This window comes from Crocuta crocuta, unplaced genomic scaffold (genome assembly GCF_008692635.1).
Source record: "Crocuta crocuta isolate KB4526 unplaced genomic scaffold, BGI_CrCroc_1.0 scaffold223, whole genome shotgun sequence".
Taxonomy (NCBI): domain Eukaryota; kingdom Metazoa; phylum Chordata; class Mammalia; order Carnivora; family Hyaenidae; genus Crocuta; species Crocuta crocuta.
This window is the reverse complement of record NW_027529426.1, coordinates 5,035,154-5,057,022: the sequence shown is the minus strand read 5'-3', so window position 1 is coordinate 5,057,022 and position 21,869 is coordinate 5,035,154. Positions and strand designations below refer to the sequence as shown.

The 21,869-nt window shown below is 42.4% G+C and overlaps 1 pseudogene; it reads left to right on the top strand.

Moving 5' to 3' along the window:
* Window positions 1–11,508: 11,508 nt before the first annotated feature.
* Window positions 11,509–12,085, top strand: LOC144227279 (large ribosomal subunit protein eL21 pseudogene; annotated as a pseudogene).
* Window positions 12,086–21,869: the final 9,784 nt, after the last annotated feature.

Genomic DNA, 21,869 nt, shown 5'->3' with positions numbered 1-21,869 from the left:
TGGTATAAAAATTCTCTTCAGGATAAACACATCCCTTGGGATAAGTCGCCTTTCAGAGTGTGTGCTTTCTTTTCCCTTCCCCAGGATGGGGGAGGGTGGGGGACTGTCTCTGTCCTCTGGACAGACCAGCTCCCCAGACTGGTGACTGTTGAGTAGGGATTTGTGTGGCGTCCTGATCCTACCATGCTGACCCCTCCGTTGGAGCGTATAGCTTGATCATTTGTCACCGCACACTGCAACATCTCCTCCAACCTCATGGCTTTGCTGGCCCCTCGTTTACTCAGATGCTTTGGGTCCCCTCTCAGAGGTACAAGCGCTCCTTCGATGTGAGGAACCAGAAACATGGTCTTGGATTCACAATGTATAACCTCCTTGCATTAGGCTTGGAGACGTTGCCATCCACCATCTCCTGCAATATCTCCAAGATGGTCCAAGTGTTGGACTAAAGCATCCCATGCTCATCTTGAATTTTCTTTCCTGAGCTGTTGGCTCTCACCTATTTTCTCTGTCACCATTTCCCTTCTTTCTCCCCATCCTGGTTCATAAGTAGGAATATTTTCTCTGCATTAGGAAAAAATTATAGATTAGAATTTTCCAAACTCAAACCTGATATGTATTGGAAGTTAAAGGACTTCAGACTGACTTTAAAGAGTATTGTCTTGGCCATTACATTTCTTTTCAATGTCAAAACCTGCATGGTCTTGAATACACACTACAATAATCCTAAACCTTCCTGAGACAAATAGCTGCCTATGGCAGAATTGAGAGAGAGATCAGTACATTAATAAAATTTCTTTAAAAACTATTATGGGGACATCTGGGTGGCTCAATAGGTTAAGCGTCCAGCTCTTGGTTTCGGCTCAGGTCAAAATTTTGAGGTTTGTGGGATAAAGTCCACATCAGGCTCTATACTGTCAACATGGAGCCTGCTTGAGTTTCTCTCTCTCCCTCTTTCTGCCCCCTCCCCTGCTCATGCTTATTCTCTCTCTCTCAAAATAAATAAATAAACATTAGAAACCATTATTAGGGGCTCCTGGGTGGCTTAGTCGGTTAAGCGTCCGACTTTCGCTTAGGTCATGATCTCGCGGTTCGTGGGTTGGAGCCCCGCATCGGGCTCTGTGCTGACTGCCAGCTCAGAGCCTGGAGCCTGTTTCAGAGTCTGTGACTCCCTCCCTCTCTGACCCTCCCCTGCTCACGCTGTCTCTCTCTCTCTCCTATAAATAAATAAAACATTTTTAAAAAATGTAAAAACCATTATTAAAAAACTGTGGTATTAAGTATTTTTATAAACATACATTCTTGCTATAAATATTTAATAATACAAAATATATAGTAAAAAAAATTCTATCTTGCCTTCCACCCCATACTATCATCCTACTTTCTTGTCCATATTTGCTCACAACTAAGTTTAGGGTTATCATTCCAGATTTGCTCATAGCTAAGTTTAGGGTATATCCTTTCAGACCATTTTCTCTATGTTCATATATGTATACTTGTGAAAGTACAAATGTATAAGCTTTACTTTTATTGAAATTGACTTTATGATATAGTCTTCTTCTACTTAACAATATAATTTGTAAATCACTCCATATTAGTACCTGTAGGTCAACCTAACTTTGAAAAGTAGATGTGTAGAAATCCATAATATGGATGGACTACTGTTTATTCAACCATTTTCATGATATACAGTTAGACTGTTTTATAACTCTTTCCTTTTATAACCAGTGCCCCAAACAACATCCTTCCTTACATCTCCAGGCGCAGCATTTCAAACATTGCAAACATACATGATTTATAAGAAGCTACTCTGGGAAGTGGTGACATCCATATCTGCCCATGACCGACTGTAGACATGGAAATCAACACTCTCAGGGCTCCCCATTTCCAGATGCTAAGCCTCTGCTTTCCTTTGAGTCATTCTTCTTCATTTTTACCAGTTGTGCTTTTTTCTCTGCTTCCATTGCTTCCCCCACGAGCAGCCCCATCATATTCTCTCTCTTGTCCAAACCACCCTCCAACACAGCACGGACTCAGCATTTGCACCAGGCAAAGCTCCAGTGTCAGGCTTGTCTCCTCTGTCACTGGATAGATGAGCTCCTTTGGGTCAGGTGCTCATTCCTGGTCCTGTCATCCATGGCCAGAGAAGCATAACCACACGATACAAGGCTTGCAAATTGAGGAATTTCAAGAGGAAGGGACACCGTGGACATTCAGAGGCATGTTAGAAGGGGACAGAGTAACGGGCAGTCACTTTGCATGCCTTTGTGGTGTGTCGGGAAAGGACATCCTGCTAAAACTACTTTGGACAGAAAATCGCCCGTCGGTGTTTTCAACCTGAAAAAGCAACCAAGGGAGCCACTTAGATTTCATATGATTACACGGGTTTCTTGGAGAAATAAATAGCCCAGACTGAAGCACGCTTCCAGCTGTCAATTTTTTTTACAAGCACCCGGGAACTCAATGACAGATCTTGAGGATCGATATGGTCCTCTGACAGCGAATTGATTGTGCCAGCAGAGATCTTTAATGAGATTGTTCACACTATTCAGGAACCACAATCTCCAGCATATTACAATGACAATGGCGGGACCTTGTGAACACAGAAAGCAAAGCAACTTTCCTGCTCATTTCTCTTTGAAAGCGTCAACCCCTAGCAGGAAGGCCTTCTGGTTAATTAGTTGTTAATTATTGAGACAGCTCGTGAAATGTTTATTAAAGAGCTGGCCCACTGGTAAAGAAAAGAACTCAGAGCAAGAGACTGAATTGAAGCGTAATAAAAAGAATGAGAAAGCTTTTTACACAGTTGACTGGCACCAAGGAAATTCTAGCAACTTAGCCTCTGGTACCAGATGAGAAGTACTGTAAAAATGCATAGTAAACAGACTAGAAGAGATGAAGCTGTAACAGATGCGTAGAGCTGGAAGGAAACCATCTTCTCTGGTTGTACAGATTGGGAAACACATGTAACAGAGCATAAATTAACTGCCCAAGGTCACCTGTGTAGTTGGTGTCCCAAGAATCAGTTCAGCCCAGAGAACTCATCACGACCAGGCCCTACTGAAAGGCAAGTGTTGGGGCATTGGCCTGGACCTCTTATTCACCGGGGGCCTTTGTTCTAGTGTTTGTACTTTACCTTCAAGTGAGGTTATAACATATAGTCAAAGCAACACACGGAGAGATTTAGAATTGTTCTTCATATAACTTTAAACCTGTGTTCTGTTACTGTGTAACCAGACCATGGTTGTTTGATGCATTATAAGTGAATATGTACTTTTTTTACTGTTTATTTTTGAGAGAGAGACCATGAGCACAGAAGGGGCAGGGAGAGAGGGGAGACACAGGATCTGAAGCAGGCTCTGTGCTGACAGCAGAGAGCCTGATAAATGGCTCAAACCCATGAACCATGAGATCATGACCTGAGCTGACGTCAGATGTTTAACCCACTGAGCCACCCAGGCGCTCCTATACATGAGTAGTTTCAAAATAAATTCTGATACTGTATGAGCAACTATGTTGTGTCATTTACCTTTTTTTTTCTGGTAAAAGTTAATTTGTCACATGTGTATATTTAGAACATCAAAGTTTCTGTAACCCTGCTTTGGCAGTAAGCTTTTTGTTATTTTTTTAAATATTCTGAAATTTCCAGAAATGGAAATTAGAGGTCTTGTTCACTGCCCCACACTCCTTCTTTGTAGAATATCACTTTCATCAATAATTTAAGTCTACACAGAAGGGTTATAGTTTTCTGAAAAGCAGCATGTCTTTGTCTGTTTGGGCTGCCGTAAGAGCATATCATAGACTGGGTATATTATAAACAACACACATTTATTTCTCACAGTCTGGAGCCTGGGAAGATCAAGGTGCTATCAGATTTGGTGTCTGGTGAGAGCCCACTTCCTGGTTCATAGATGGCTATCCCTTTGCTGTAACCTCACATGTTACAAGGGGCAAGGTAGCTCTCTAGTATCTTTTATAAAAGCACCAATTCCATTCATGAGAGCTCCACCCTTAAGAGCCAATCACTTCCCAAAGGCCACACCCCCAAGTACCATCGCATTGGGCATTGCTATTTAACATATAATTTGGGGGGAGTCATAAGCATTAAGTCTATAGCACAGGACATTCTGTGTCACACATCTAGAGGGTGACAATAGGGAACCCAGAACACTGCTAACCATCTCCTGGCTGATGTAGACTACATGGATGCTATGCTTGGTGACCTCTTAGGAAAGTGTATATTTTCATTGTCTGTATCACCTGTGGTGATCTACTGAGAAAGCTCTATGATATGCCTTCCAGCTCATTCCCATGCACAATCATCTATTTGTGTCACAATTTCAGGTAAAAATAAATAAATAAAGTCGAAGTAAAGAAAGGGTGCTGCTAGATACACTTTTATCCTTCCTTGAAAAGTTGCTGTAAAATGTTGTCTTTTCATTCCTGCCTTCTGCTTTCAGAAGCTACTTGGAAAGCAATGCTGGACCCCCACACTGCCCCTGCTAGGGGGGGCCAGGTGTCCAGCCCCACCTGACTCAGCCAGTATGTCTCTCCTTGTGTCATTTCTCTTCCAAATTTTACTGCATGGTCTCAATAGTTCTCAAGCTTCAGCCTTCATAAAGGTCACGTGGAGAATAGGTGCAAAATTCAGAACCCAGTCTTGCTCCTAGAGATTCTGATTCATTAGGTCTGGGGTGGGGCCCAGGGATCTGCATTTTAAAGACACACTGCAGTCATTTCAGTTGCAAGCATCTTAAGAATGCTCTTGAGAAACTGCTCTGTCCTCATTTTCTTCACTAGGTCTCTTGGAAGGAAGCAAGTCCTATCTCTCTGAGTTATGGGCTTTATCTCTCCATTTTGGTGATTCACTCATGGAAAATCTTGATTGATGATCCTCCCCACTCAACCTAACTTCCAAGCTTTGCCTTCCCTCTCCTTGCCTCTGGCAGGGAGAAAGAAGGGAGCATGGGCAAGAGTGACCCCCATCAGAATCTGTACGCCAGTGGGACCTCTCATCTAGGCTCACTTGCATCGCCTGTGAACATTCTTTGGAATGAATTTAGAAAGATCCCAGCCCACTTGGGGCCAGTTCTAGTGAACTGAGTTTATGATCAAGTGGGGAATTAGTGATGAGAATCACAAGCTATGCTTAACTATCATACATATCATGACTGACATTCTGGCTTGAGTCATAAATGCATCTAAGGCACAAGATGGAGAGTTTCTAAAGTTTTCTCTGCAATGATGGTGGATATGACAGCCAAACTGTCGCAAAACGGAGTCACAGGCTGCTTACAACCTCCTGATGTTCTGATTCGTTGGGCAGCCATGTTTATTGGTTGAGTGTCTCCTTTGATTGGTTGGTACTTTTGCTATACCAAGTGTTAAATATTTGCACTACATGAATCAGTATATAATTTTTCTTTTGAAGGACAAAACTGAGACTACCTCACTTCTGAGTGTTTTTCAAAAATCCAGTCTTGTGAATTAGTAGCCACACGTTGTAAGTGATATATATGTCATTTGGCACACATTCTAAGTGAAGGGCTACACTAAGCCAGCTTAATATTTGTTTTATCACATTTATTCCAGCATTTAACTCATGATGAGATGGATGCATTAAAATATCCTTGCTGGTTTGCCTGTTGTTGCAGACATTACCTTCTAAACCATGCGTAATGTTGGTGATTCAATACCCCAAATACTCCAGCAAAAAGATACCATTAACTTTTTTGATCCTGTCCTTAGCTTAGTTTCCTACAGATGGTATTCCGCTGATTCATTTCCTGATGCACTCAGGTTTGATTGTTTTATTCTTTCGAAGAAGCACAGTTTGCTTAGGGTTGGGTGATGATGACTTGGGCTGGGGTTAACAGTTGACAAAGACCACTTTAGTTTATAGTAAGAAGTATGTGGTTTAGGTTCACTGGATATGCTGAGGAAATATTTATAAATAATTATATGCCTGGGTATGCTTTTATATATAGTATATAGTTATATTTATTTTTTACCATTGTAGAATTTAAATTTATGTAAAAACACTCATATACATGGGAATGCAAAACTTCACACCATTTTAAAAATTGTCTATTTACACTCCCATTTTGGAGGTAAAAAAGTGGTCAATTCTCAGGTCGCATTTTATGTGGCTTGTCAGTATAGCACTTGACGAAACATGCTCCTGTTTTCATTTTGCCTCTGAGCATCATATTGGGTTGGTTTCTCTCCTACCTCCCTGGCTGCATCTGTGAGTTGCTTTTGTTTATTACTCTTCTTCTGCCCAAACTCTTAGCAGCATAATTAATGATTCGGATTTATCTTGGGATCTTATCTCTAACTACACTTGTTCCCTCCATTTCCAGGCTTGTATAACCAATTGCCTAGTCAACTTTTCCACTTGGATGTCTAACAGACATCCCAAATGAAATATGTCCAAGACAGAACTCATAATTTATAACGCTCACCTTCCAATCTGCTCCCCATATTGTTTTCCCCATCCTAGTATAAGGCAGTCCCATTATTCATCTTGCTCAGACCAAAACCTCAGGCTCACAACTGACTGTTCTCATATTCCATATGGAATCCATCAGCACATCCCATTGGCTCTTCCTTGAAAATATAATCTGCCAAACTCACAACCTCCATCACCCTCCAGGTCCAAGCCTCCATAACCTCTTTATTACTGTCATTACTCAACTCTCTGTCTCTTGTCCCTAATTAGTCTCTCCTCAGCACAGCAACCAGAGTGATCCTGTTAATGCTTGATTCCAACCATGTCACTTTTTTGCTCCAAACTCTCCAATGGCTTCCCAAAGCACTCGGCATTAAAGCCAAAGTCCCTCTGATTGCCTATGAAGCCTATCTTTTCCCACCCTCTCTAACCTCATCACGACCACTCTCACACTTGTTCACTCTGCTCCGGGCCCACGGGCTCCTTTGCTGCTCCTCCAATGACACAAACGTGCTGCCCCTTCCCCTCCCCCCATGTCTTTGCATGTTCTGTCTCCTTGTCCTGGAAGGCTCTTCCCCCAGATACCACTCCCTCTCTGCCTTCACATTTTTTATCAAATGTCACCTTTTCAAGGGAACTTCTCTGACCATCCCATTTAAGATACAGTCTCCACCCCACCCTTTGCAATCTCAATCCTCTTGCCCTGTTTCGATTTTCCTTCAGAGCACTCATTATCAATTGACATACACTTTGTTTATTTGATTGTTGCTTATCTCCTCACATTACAATTTAAGATTCATGAGAGTAGGGATATTTGCAGGCTTTGGAAATGAGTACATTTTTTTTAGCACCAAGAACAGCATAATAGACAACAACTCTTTGTTGAAAAATGTAGTAAACTGTCACAATTAAGATCTATAAACACATGAATTAAAGGTATGTACTGTAGTAGCTAGTCTCCAATATGTGGCCCAATGATCCTTATCTCTTACTAGTCATGTCCCTGTATAGTCACCCTCTCACATGTATCAGGGTTAGTCTGTGTGATCAATAGAATATGTGATGATGTGTGGCTGCCGGGAATAGATTATAAAACTGAGTACTGTTTCCACCTTGCTATCTTGGATCATTGACTCGGGGAAATCAGTGGTAATGTCAAATGCCCTATGAAATAGGTCACATGGCAAATAACTGAGATCTCCATCCAACCACCGACACCATTTTGTCAGCCATATGAGTGAGTCATCTTGGAGGTGGATTTCCCAGCCCCAGTCAAGCCTTCAAAAGCCTGCAGCTCTGGCCAGCCTCTTGACTACAACTTCACAGAGATTCCGAGCCAGATCTACTCTGCTAAGCTCTTTCCAAATTCCTGACCCACAGACTATGTGAATCTTTTTATAAAATGAATATTTATTGTTGCTTTAAACTATTCATCTTAGAGTAATTTGTTATGAAGAAATAGTAACCATTACAGGTTTTTTGTACTTGGAAGTAAGGTGTTGCTATAACAAAAATCTAAAATGTGGGGAAGCTTTGGAACAGAGGGTAGAGGTCAGAAGGATTTTGAGAAGAGTGTTAAGTGAAGATCTAAGGGATTTTGAAGAGATTGTTAGCAGAAGTTCGATGACCTTTGAGGAGGCTGAAGGGAACATGTTATTGGACATCAGAGAAAAGCGAGTCCTCCTTATTTAGTGGTATATTTGTGATAAATGTACAACTTTTTTCAGGCTTTGGCTTAAAGAAACTCACATATTTGTGATTCTTTTGGATTCTTTTTTGCCTCTAGATTCCAAAGAAACCATAGTGGTATTCCATGTTTTTATGACTTTAGGATTGCCTTTAATTAGACTTCTGTATTGCAGAAGTTCACACACACACACACACACACACACACACACACATACACAATGATTATATGTGTAGAGTCTTATGATAATAACAATAATTTAATTTCAAGAGTATCTACATAATCAGAGACTATTTTTCCTTAAGGTCAGAAATGGCACCCCCATGGTAATCTCTCTTTTCTGAGCTTAGCTCTCCTGCATCTTAAATTGTTGGTGATCTTTAAATAACTGTGAAGTGAATACATGAATCCAGTGTACGTAAATATTTGCAGTCTGGAGTTATTTTGACTAATGCCAGCAGGTTTTCGGTTTATGAAAGAGTGACCTACTAGCAATCCAAATAACAGAATGAGGTGCAGCAATAACAGAATCAGGGAATTGTTGGGTTGGGGATGATTCTTCAGGGGAACTGAGTGTATTTTATCTTGTTTGACCTTGCCGTCATGTGTTACAACAAGGAAACATATTCCCTGATTAAATATGAATGGGGTTGTCTTTGAGTATAATCTGTGAGTGTCATCATTACCTTTAAGGAATCTGGGGGCAAGGTTCTTTCAGTTTGGTCTGCACAGTTGGTAAGTGGTGGGACTCTTCTGAAAGGACTCAGGCCCAGATTTCTAGAAGCAGGTGGTGAGTGCCAAGGGACAGGGACAGAAGGAGGGTCCTAGCTACGGCTTTGTGCCTGTACTCGAAATTGTCACTGTAATGGGATGAGCTTCCTCCAAATAGTTTTCTTGCAAATACACACCAAGAAGTGCGCCTATGATCAAATCTCCAAGTCAAGGGAGAGATGTGGAATGCCCCAGTGTGATAAAAACAGATCTGACTTGTAACGTTGGCCTCCGCATCTGTCCAGTGATGTAAATGAACGCAGCAGTAGCTACACACCTCTCTCACTTCCTCTCTCCTGCTCAAGGAGGACTGTGAGAACTAACAGTTGATCAGAAAGCAAAGTTCCGATGGTATGTCACAGAAGAGCAAACTCGCAACGAGATCTGTGAAATCTGGCAAAGCACACAGCCAGTGTCCATTCAGCTAGCTTGGATCCGTGTCAGGGCAACTCCTCTCTGCAGAGCTAGAGGCTGTCCAGAGCCCTTTTTGTTAAGGAATGCCAGCGACCAGGGGAATCCCTGCCTCACTATTTGCATATAGATTGAGAAGGAAATGCAGATTTGATCATTTGGTTTCTGTGTAACTTTCTAGTCAAAATGAAACTAGCATGTGAATATTAGTGTGTGAACCTTCTTGGTACGAAGCCTGACTGCTGTGGCATTTCGGAAGCACACTGTGCAATAGCAGCACTCAATATATGCATTGTCCCTGCATCAAGTGACGGCCATGACTGCTCGTGCTCCAACCCCAGTGTTCTATAGGATCCGGCAACCCATTGTTTGCACACAAAGGTGAACAGCACATTTTCTTTGTGTTTGCAGCCTAGTCCTCTGTGAATGGATTTACTTTCAAAAGTAGTTTCAAAGATGGGGCGCCTGGGTGGCTCAGCCGGTTAAGCGCTCAGGTCATGAGACTTTGGCTAGGGCCATGATCTCACAGTTTGGGAGTTCAAGCCTGGCATCTGGCTCTGTGCTGACAGCTCTGAGCCTGGAGCCTGCTTCAGAGTCTGCGTCTCCCTCTCTCTCTGCCCTTCCCCCGCTCGTGCTCTGTCTCTCAAAAAATAAATAAATAAATAAATGCTAAAAAATTTTTTTCTAAAGTCGTTTCAGAGATATGAAGTGTTGATTTTTTTCTTTGGTGGACATTCACGTTCATTGTTAAAACAAATCGCTATATGCAACCAGTGTTGACTTGAGTACACCAGGTTCCCCTAGCTAACCGCCACTTAACCAACCCCCGAGATGAACTGATGCAGCCTCCAGTCTCTCTGTAAAGCATCTGTCTGCTGCCTTCAGCAAGCTTAACACAAGCCATTGACATTCTCAGCATGTGCCTGGACACTTCTGCCACTGGTTGTTATGTCCGCTTGCCAAGAGTCAGTTTGTTTGCTCCCAGACACAATTTAAAAGGTTGCAGTTAAAGTTACAGTGTAATTAGGAATTATGTAAATGATGAAGAAGTAATGCAGAAGGAATGTTCCTAAGAAAATTAGGTTGTTTCGGAAAGAGTTGATAAAGGTGAGGCACACCAAAAAAAAAAAAAAAACCAAACCACCAAAAACAAAAAACCACAAAAAACCCAAAAAACAAAAAAAACCTGTCAGATTAGGAGTGAACAAATGACTATAAAAGACTGAAAATTCATCGCTAAAATCCAGCAGGATTGCCCTCAGATTGCTTCACGAGTGTCTTTAAGTTTTGCTCCACTTTTAAGAACGTGGAAAATTGCAGCTGATGCGTTAAGAGTGAGAGACTGAGTAGGTGGGTATTGTGATATTGTAATTTATAATAAGAAATATATATTTAGTCTTTGTCTATTTCTGGAACAGCAGTGCTCCTAAAACCACTGGAATCTTTTAAGAGATGAGAGTGCCAAAGGTATCTTTTGTCATGTTAATGAGGCAACTTTTGGAAAGCCCCTAAGGATGGAGGCTGGCTGAGGGAACCTACTGAGCGGATCAGTCCCCAGCCTCCTGGGAGGGGAGAGGAGGTGGAGAGTGAGTTTGGCCACCAGTGGCCAATGATTCAATCAATTACACCTAAGTAATGAAGCCTCCTTGAAAACCCCAAAGGAGAAGTTTCCGAGAGCTTATGGGTTGTTGAAAACATGGATGTTCAGGGAAGGCGGTGCTTCCATGAAGCACGGAAGGTCTGTGCCCTTTCCCCATACCGCGCCCTATGTATCTCTTCCATTGGGCTGTTCCTTGAACCTTTTATAATAAAACAATCAGCTAGTAAGTAAGCTGGTTTCTTGAGTTCTGTGAGAGGCTCTAGCAAATTAACTGAACCCGGGAAGCGGGGACAAGCGAACCTCTGTTCCATAGCCAGTGGGTGAGAAGTGAGGACGAGTGACAATGCGGACAATGAAAGGGTAAGGGTGGAAGCAGGTGAGAGTCTTGTAGGAATCTGACACTGTCTCCAGGTAGATGGTGTCAGAATTGAGTTGAATTGCAGGACACCCCGCAGGTATCAGAGAATTGCTTGGATGTGTGGTGAAAAGCCCACATGTCAGAATCAGTACCAGAATTGTTCGTTGGTGTTAGAAATGGAGCTGGTGATCCAAAGCGAGATGAAAGTTAGAACTGTGGGTAGAAAACACAAAATGAGTAGAGACACTTTTATCAGGAAACTGAAGTCCAAAGACAAAAAAAAAAAAAAAAAAAAAAAAAAAAAAGGAAAGAAACCCAGGAAGTGCCATCTTCCAGTAATTCACCAAAATGACCAACACAAAAGGAAAGAGGAGAGGCACTTGCCATATGTTCTCCAGGCCTTTTAGAAAACACAGAGCTGTTCCTCTGGCAACATTTGATATTGTGGATATCAAGGCAATGGGCATTGCTGCAAAAGAATTGCCCCGCAAATGTTACCACGGCAAAACTGGAAGAGTCTACAATGTTACCCAGCATGCTGTTGGCATTGTTGTAAACAAATAAGTTAAGGGCAAGATTCTTGCTAAGAGAATAAATGTACGTATGGAGCATATTAAGCACTCAAAGAGCCGAGATAGCTTCCTGAAGCGTGTGGAAGAAAATTATCAGAAAAAGAAGGAGGCCAAGGAGAAGGGTACTTGGGTTCAACCAAAGTGCCAGCCTGCCCCACCCGGAGAAGCACGCTTTGTGAGAGCCAACGGAAATGAGCCTGAGCTGCTGGAACCCATTTCCTATGAATGCATGGCATGATAAATGTAAGAACAATAAATAAGTAAGAAAAAAGACCTCAAGACTGTAAAAATGTTTCTCTTAATTGAGTAGAAGTGTGGTGTCCTCTCCCCCAAAGAGGGACTTAAAACAAACTTTAATTGTGTCCAAAAAAAAGAAGAAAGAAAAAACCCAATAAAAATAGTAAAGCCGTATAGTGCTTGATATGTGCCATGGATTGCTTAGACACTGGAAACATTTTCTTCATTTCATTGTCATAATAACTCAATGAAGGAGTAAGGAGGTAGTGCTGTTATCACCATTTTTGAGACAGAGCAATGCGGAGTTTCCTACTCTAGATAACCCAAGGGGAAAGAGAATGGCTGCATTCAGATGCAGGCGGCCACCGCCTTCCACTAGCTCAGTTCTACAGTGAAAGATTTAAATGTTTTAAATAAGAACAAAATTAAGATATGTTTGAGCCATTAAAATTATTTATTATGGAAATATTAGAGTCTGTATAAAAGTAGAGAGAAGAGTGAGTATATGATGAGATGTACCCATCACTCAGGTTCAACATGATCAATTCATAGCCAATCTATAGTGCATCTACTCTCCATTCACTCCCTTCTGCTCTCAGAATATATTAAAGTGAATCCTAGAAATCATATGTTCATCCATAAACATTGCAAAGTGCATCTCTAGAAGAAAAGGCTTCTTTCTAAAAATTTTTTTATTTTTAAAGATTTTTTTAAGTTTATTTTGAGAGAGAGAGAGGGTGCATACATGTGTGCACATGAGCAGGGAAGAGGCAGAGAGAGAGAGAGAGAGAGAGGATCCCAAGCAGTACCCACACTGTCAGCCCAGAGCCTGACATGAGACTAGAATTCACAAATTGCGAGATCATGACCTGAGCCGAAATCAAGAGTTGGTCCCTTAACCGTCAGAGCCGCTCAGATGCCCCATGGATTTCTTTTTAAAAGTGTAAGTAGAATATGATCGTCACACCTGAAAAATGAACAATAATTTCTTAACTAAATCAAATATCAAGTCACTATTTGAATTTCCCTGATTGTCTCCAGGATTTTTCCTCCAAATAGGATCCAAGTAAGATCACTGCAATTATTTCTCTTTAATTGTAAGCTACCCTTTTCTCCTTTTGCAATTTATGTGTTGAAGAAACCAAATCCTATGTCCTATAGCTTCCCACAGTATGGATTTTGCCAATTCTATGCTGCCCTGCCTCCCCGCTCCCCTGCCCCCAGCATCATTGAAGAGGTTTCATGTCTTCTATATTTCTTATAAATTGAGAGTCACATCTAGAAGTGCAATCTTCTTCTAAAGGTAACCAGGAAGGTTTTTAGGAGTGATTTTAAACTTCTAGATTTAAAATATTGGGGTGCCTGCCTGGCTTAATCGGTAGAGCATATGACTCATGGTCTTGGGGTTGTAGGTTTGAGCCCCACGTTTGGTGTAGAGATTACTTAAAAAGAAAATCTTTAAAGTAAATAAAATAAAATAAAATAAAGTAAAATAAAATAAAATAAAATAAAATAAAAAAGGTAAAATAAAAACTGATGTGTTGCTATCCAGTGCAGCTGAGGGGAACCTCTTCCATTTGGCTCATGAGTACTTTTGACACCACTTCTAGTCTTTGGTAGCCTCCTCGCTTTCCATAATGGCTGGAATGTTCCAGGTTCACTCTACTGTATATACTATCTTTAATGATATCTCTCCATATTATTCTTTTTCAATTAGCTGATCTACAGCTGGAAGGCATGGTTAGTTAAGCTTCCTGGATTCATCTTCCAGCTTTTACCTGGTTTGCTACATGACTTGGGCAAGTATTTTGCTTTGCCTCAGTTCTGCATCTATAAAATGAAGGCGGTAATAATTGTACTTACCTCACCTGTTGCTATAAGGATAAACTGAATTAATATATGTAAATCACTTAGTACAGTACCTGGTACACAGCAAAAACTCAACAAATGTTAGTAATTATCATTAGGTTTAATAAGACTGCTTTTAGTATATCACCCTTCTGAATTTTTTTAAGTTTGTCTGACATACTTGTGATCATACTTTATATTGATTTGTTTCCTTTTATTTTTTGCGTAAACCTAACAATATAGACATTTCATATCTAACATATACAAGTTCTCTCTTTCTCTTTTATTTATTTATTTATTTATTTTTATTTTTTTTCTGAGAGAGAGAGAGACAGCGTGAGCAGGGGAGGGTCAGAGAAAGAGGGAGATACAGAATCTGAAACAGACTCCAGGCTCTGAGCTGTCAGCACAGAGCCGGATGCGGGGCTGGAACCCACGAACCATGAGATCATGACCTGAGCTAAAGTCGGCCGCTTAACCAACTGAGCCACCCAGGCGCCCCTGTTTTTTAAATTTTAAACAGAGAGAGCTGAGCAGGGGAGAGGGGCAGAGGAAGAATGAGAGCGAATCTCAGTCTCTCAAACACGCTCAAGGCTCAATCCTACCACCCTGGGATCAAGAGTCGACGCTCAACTGACTGAGCCACCCGGGGGCTCTGAACACTGTAAAGCTATTATGTACCATAATTTACCCAATTTACAGGCTCTCCGATAAAGATCGGGTGATTTCCATTCTTCCCCTATTATAAATAATACAGCAGTGAATATCTTTGCGAGAAGAAGTTTCTGTTTTCCTTTTGTGCTTGCACTTCTTTACTATAAATTTCCAAAAGTAAGATGACTGCATGTAAGTTATGACCAAACTTCTTTCTCAGTGGTTTATACTGATTCATATTTACCTTGAGACTTTAGCACGGTTTTAAAAAAATGTTCATTGACGGCCAAATATTTTTTCATGTTCTTGTACAAAATCCAGTGACTAAAAGAAGCCATTTATATCGATCGGTTCTATTAATAAGAGGCGGAATAATATGGTCACAGTCCCCGGACTCCCCATGTGCGGCGGTGTCAGCCTGNTGCCACAGCCTCCACTGTGGTGGGAAAAAAAAGATGAAAAAAAAACCCCACCCAGCACTTTGAGTAATCTAGTAATTGGGTTCTGCCCTCTTCTGAGCTGACTTTAGACCACAGTCACGTGAAACAACCACCAGAAGATGGTTAACAGCTCAGCAAGTGTGACTTGGGCCTGATAAGTGTACCGCGTGCTGGGTGGGGAGACCAGCCCGCCTCTCCGGCCCCGCTGCCCGCTCTCCGGCGTGGCCAGGTGAACGTGGCTGAAACCAGACCCACCGCGGGCCCGGGCACTAAGCCCTGCTGCAGATGTCGCCTGTGCAGGAGGGGCCTCCCGGAGGGGCCGGCTTATGCAATTTATCCACCCACAGGAGGTGTCACTTTCGAATTCACACCAAGGCTTTGTGTGTGCCAGATGTGACCCTGATAATCCTTCCCAGCTAGGAGCCTTAAACTTGACAAGGGAGAGTGCTTAACTATTGCTTCTCCACAGTCAGCTCCTTGTGGGACTTTCCATCCCTCCTTCTGTGAAATTTCCTTTAAGGATTCCGGGTGCCAGTGTTAAAATGTAAGGTGTCTGGACCCCAAAGGCTTGGGGACTCCCGTGTGCATTGCCTGAGCCACTCACTCCTAAACCCTGCTAACGGCCCCTTCTAAATCACAACCCCCTCTCAAACAGCTAGTTTAATGTAGCTGACCCCGTAGCCTGATGGTTAAGCCACAGAAACTAAGTCAGAAAAATGTGGGGTTGAATTCTGCCTTCACTAATAATATCTGTGTGGTCTCCCGTTCCTCCTCACCTCGGACTCCGGTAATAAAAGCTCCGACCTTCTGCCTTGCAAGGCGGTTGTGAGGATCAAATGAGGTACTGCACACAAAGTGCCTGGCATGTTCCAAGTGTTCGGTAAACGTGAACTCGAACTGTTACTGTGCATTGAGCCACTTCCCCCCACCCCCCTGCCTCCCTGCCTGCTCCAGTCCAACTTTTGGTATGGAGCGGGTTTCTTCCTTTGTCATGGGAATAGTTTTGTTTCTCTGTGTTCCTCGATCTTGGTTCTGGCATTTGCATGTCAGTGTAGCAGGAATGGGGGAGGGGACCCACCCCCACGAGGGGACCCACCCCCACTCCCCACTCGTTTCTGAAATGCACCTTCATGAGGCACTTCTCTCCTGGTCCCTCAGGTGGAAGTCCGTGCTTCTCTAGGCATCCAGCACGGCGAGCATGCACAGCGAGTCAAACGGATGAAATGTTCCTGTCAGCACTCACTCAGTTAAATTGGTTCTCAGTACTGGAAAGGAGAGAGAGGGAAGAAGGGCATTCTGTGCCAGAGTCCTGGCTCACGAGCTTCTAGTCTTCTGGCAAAAGCAGAAGGTGCATAGCCCCACCCAGGCTGGGGGAGACCCCTCCCTGCCACCATCTGTTTAAAATTAAAATATTGCCTGTGCCAAAAGAAAGGTTTGAACTTCCCCACTGCATCTCCTGGCTTCTGTCACAAAGGGCGTTAGAAGAGGAGGAAGAGTACAGGACACCCGAACCATCCTTCCATTCCAGGAGAAAAGCCCAGGCTCCAGCCCTGCAGCAGAGAAACAGGCCGAAGGCCTACCGTCAGAAGACCAAGGTCCTGTCCGCGTCTGTCATTAGTTTTGTGAGCTGGGCTTGACTCCTTGTCTTCTGGAAAAAAGTAGATGTCAGCACGGGGGACTTGACTCCGTGTACTGTCTGTGAAGTATCTTTTCCAAACTATTACATGTGAATTGAATCAAACACCGAGATCTGACTACCAGTTTACCGGAAGTACAGGGGATGGAGGAACATATTAAATGACACCACAGCAAAATCCAAAATGTGAGAAATTTTACAGCGTGAACAACTACATTTCTTCAACAAAGGAATGACAGGGGAGAGAAAGGACTCTAAATATTAGAGATTTAAGAAACTTACTAACCAAATGAAATGTGTGGACTATTGTTGGTTCCTGTGCAAGTGAGCCAACTATCAGAATACATTTATGGGACAATCTGAGATATTTGAACAGTGTTTGGATATTTGATATCAAGTAATGATTGGTATTTTCCTTAAATATAACACTATCGTTACAATTATGTTAAGAAAGTCTTTTTTAGTCCTTTTTTAGGAGCCTGGGTGGCTCAGTCAGTTGAGTGACCAATTCTTAATTTCAGCTCAAGTCATGATCCCAGGGTCGTAGGACTGAGGCTTGCATTGGGTTCCTCACTGAGCTTGCTTAAGATTCTCTCCCTCTTCTCTCCCTCTGCTCCTTTTCCCCACTTGCACACACTCTCTCTAAAAATAAAAAATAAAGAGTACTTTTTATCTTAGAGATACATTTTAAGGTATTCATTGATAATGGAAGGATGGTATGATACAAAAACAATATATATGAGATTTACTTCAAAATAATCTAGTAGAGGAAGAGTGGATGGGGGATAGATGATGAGACAAGATCTATCTTGTGTTGACAATTATTTCAACGGTTCAAAGGATTCATGGGAGTTTGTTACAATACTCTCTCTAATTTTGTGTATGTTTGGAATGGTTCATGAAAAGTTAAAAACAGCTGCCACAGAACGTGGGCTCTGGAGAGAGGGAGAGTTGCCTGGATCCACCTGTTATTGGGCCAGTTAACCTTTGACTCAGTTTCTCCATGAAGACAAAATTAGCACCTGCCTCATAGGATTGTTACTGTAGGTACAGGACAACACTTAGTGCCCTTTCAATGTGCGCTCTCACTATTAATAAAATAAGGGCTTTGGACTAATTCATCTCTATGGTTCCTTCCAGTTGAAAGAGCATCTGATTCCAGCCTGTTTCTATCACATCTTCGCCCTCTTTCTTTTCTCTTCTTCTCCATGTACACCTTTCTGGAAACTCTAACTTCCTCTTGTGTTCACTTCCCTTAGCCCAGGGCATCTGGACACCTTACCTGGGTGGCCAGGTGTCAGCTCCATAAGGCGTGTTGGACGGATTCCTGGATTGGCAGGTGCAGGTTTCTGATTTCTTCACCTGCTCGCTCACTATCTGGCTCTTTTTCTAGTAGCTTCTTGTCACCTGAAACAAGAGCTCAAAGCTTCAGGAGGAAGGCAGAAACTTGGGACGGAGATGGATGAGTTACGATGCAGGTACATCCTCATCCCACCACTCCTCCTCAACCTTCACACTCCTACTCAGGAAGGGAGTAGTGAGGGGTTAGAAAGAGAAGTGCCCATCCCATTTCAGCTCTGTGTCCCCCTGGCAGTGTGGACAAGCCATGGTAATTAAGAGTGCTAACTCCAGGGGCTCCTGGAAGGCTCAGTCAGTTAAGCATTGGACTTGATTTTGGCTCAGCTCATGATCTCAGGGTCTTAAGATCAAGCCCCACATCAGGTTCTGTGCTGACAGCACAGAGCCTGCTTGAGATTCTTTCTCTCCCTGCCTCCCTCCCCGCTCCTCAAAATAAATAAATAAACTTAGAAAGAAAAAAGAAAGAAAAGAAGAAGAGTGCTAGTCCAGAGCTGGACTGCCGGGGGTAGGAGTCTTGGTTCGCTCTGCTTTTGTATTAACTGTCCGGTCTGAGACCTCTCTGTGGCACAGTTTCTTCTCTGATAAAATGGAAACAGTGATCGTACCTGCATCATAGGATTGTCGTGAGGACTAAATTGAACAACACCTGGCTCACAGCGCTCAGCACACGTTGGCTGGTGTTACCGTCTTTATCATTGCCATCACTTTGCACAATGTGCTTTGAGAGCTCACTTGTGCGCCTGGCACCTCCCTTAAGGCCTGCTTTCGGATCTGCTGAATTCCCACACCGGCTCTGGGGTCCACCACCAGGAGCTCAGGACAGCACTGTGTCCAGTGGGTGTGGCACAGACCAGAGTCACACAAGAGGAAACACTGTGTTATGCCCTTTCTGATTTTAGTCTCTCCACGCCAAGGCAGTCTGGGGCTAAAACACTTCCAAAGATGAACCTGAGATAGGATGGACCTGGGAGAAAAAAGGAGGAAGAGCAATGGCCCACGGAGTGTCACGTTCTGCATGTGCAGTAGAAGAACTTCCCCAGAAAGACCAGTGATGGAGGTTCAGCTAGTAATATCCTGGCTTCCCCCTGGTCCTGTCAGAGAAAACATTGATCCACACTGGCCACACCCAACTCCTGATTAGAGGCGCCTTGAGCCATGAGCCCATGGGTCAGGTAGGGGCCTATTTGGTGCCTGGAGCTCCTAGTTACCCTTCTCTGTGGAGTGGCAGCTAACACCTCAAAACTTTTGGCTCTGAATCATTACTCAGCATTGGATGGAGTCCAAGAAACAAGCAAAACAAGGATGGAGCCCAAGAAATGTGGAAAATAAGAATAACGACAAGCAACGAGAGACCAGAATCACGAAGACAGTACCCTTGTGGACAATAGGCCCTTGGTCTGAACTTGGTGGAGGGGTTGATGTAGGCACCCAGGGGCTGGGGTTCATCTGGTTCTTAATATCATCCCTCAGAGTACAGAGCATGACATGTCGTCGCTGGGTTCCTCTAAGGCATCAGATCTACTTCCTGACTGGAGACCCCATGCTAATAAACATGCATTCCTACCTACCCCTTTCCTTCCCTCCCCATCGTCACCCCCCCATTCCCCACCCAACCTCCCAAACTATAAAACTGCAGGCTGGGAAACCTGTAAAGACAAATAGCCCTTGTGCTCCCTCCTCTGGGTGTTGAGAAAGATCTGGAATAGAATTAGCTTTGTGGGGATTTCCAGGTGCTGAATCCCTCGAGCATGTTTGAACTGAGCTTGGCTGTTTTCACCTGCCTGACAAGGGGTGGGCCAAGCCACACCCGGTCGTGCCAAGTCTCGGGTCCAAAGTGTTTCTCATAGTGTTTCAGCAGAGATGTCAGGCCAGACTTAAGTGAAACAAAGGTGAAATCATTAACAACCACAAACACCAAAAGCCCAGCTATAGTGATAAAACTTTTACTTTGGTGTGTCTTCCAAAGTGTAGGTAGAGAAAAATTTTACTTCTGACTAATAGGAGCATGTTATTTTGTGTAATTTGTGTGTCAGGATCTCAACGTCAGTGGTCAGGTGTGTTTATGAGCATGGAGAGGGTGGTGAAGGAGTTTGGTCTGTAACATAATAGTTGGAGAAATTTTTTTTTCTGCCTAGGACTTTATAAAGACAAAGGGCTTGTTGAAAATAACAGGGCCCACTATTCATAATGAGAGCCATGTTAGACTCAGTATACATAAAGTATACATGCAACAAATTATGAATCAGGGGGTTTCAAACTGCCTCCCACTTTCCATAGTATGCCCAAGCAATGCAACACTTCATCTGTATGGCTTTGTTCTCAATTGTGGAATGGGAATGTGAGGCCCCAGCACTTCTGGAAATGGAGAGGACACTTGTACATCCGAAAAGAAATGCTACACACTGAATTGTGTCCCTGCAAAAAAGATAATTTGGAATCTGATAAGGGATTTATATCCAGAATATATAGCAAACTCCTAAAACTTAACAAAAACAGCAAAAACAAACAACCCAATTCAAAAATGGGCAAAAGACTTGAATAGACATTTCTCCAAAGATGATATATAATTGGACAATAAGCATGTGAAAAGATGCTCATCACTCATCATCAGGGAAATTCAAATGAAAACTCAGTGAGATACCACCTCACACTCATCAAGACAGCTACTATCAAAAAAAAAAAAAGGAAAAGAAAGGAAAGAAAAGAAAAAGAAAATAACAAGTGTTGGTGAGGATGTGGAGAAATTGGAACTTTTATGCACTGTTGGTAGGAATGTAAATTGATATAGCTGCTGCTAAAATAGCTTCAAAATTTTAAAACTAGAATTGCCATATGAGCCAACAATTAAAAAAAAATTTTTTTTTACTGTTTATTTATTTTTGAAGCAGAGAGAGAGTCAGAGTGCAAACAAGGGAGGGACAAAGAGAGAGGGAGACACAGAATCTTAAACAAGCTCCAGGCTCTGAGCTGTCAACACAGAACCCGATGAGGGGCTTGAACCCACGAACTGCAAGATCATGACCTGAACCGAAGTCGGATGCTTAACCGACTAAGCCACCCTCATGCACCTGAGCCAGCAATTTTTGTTCTGGGTATATACCCAAAAGAATTGAAAACAGGGTCTTGAAGAGATATTTGAGCACCTATGTTCATTGCAGCATTATTTACAATGTTTAAAACATGGAAACAGCCCAAGAGTCCATGAGCAGAAAAAAGAAGTAAAAAGTAGTGCACTCACACATGCACATGCACACACACACACACACACATTAGAATAATATTCAGCCTTAAAAATTATTATTCAACGTGTTCAGCAATATGTTCCCATATGGATGAAATTGTAGGACATTATGCTAAGTGAAATAAGCCAGTCACAAAAGATTAATACCGTATGGATTCCACTCATGTGAGATACTTAGAGGAGTAGTAGAATGATGGTCACCAGGGCTGGGGAAAGAGAGGTATAGGGGTCCAGTGGGTAGTTTCAGTTTTACAAAATGGAAAGTTCTGGAAAGGCAAGGAGGTGATGGTTGCACAATAAGATGAATGTATTTAATATCACTGAACTGACACTTAAAAATGGTTAAGATGGTAACTTTTGTGGCATGTGTATTTTGCTACAATAAAAATCATAGGAAAAAAAGAAAAATCTTCTCTAAAATTTTATGGTCCCAGTTAAATGCCATGAGGATAAAAAATGTAGACTGTTTACATTTTACTTTTCCAAGTTGCTCATATTCAACATCAGAAATCTTTATTAATAAACAGTAAGTGGTGCTATGCTAAATAAATAAGTAAAATCTTGCTTTTGATATTTTCATTTAAAAAGCTAAAAAAAAAAAAAAAAA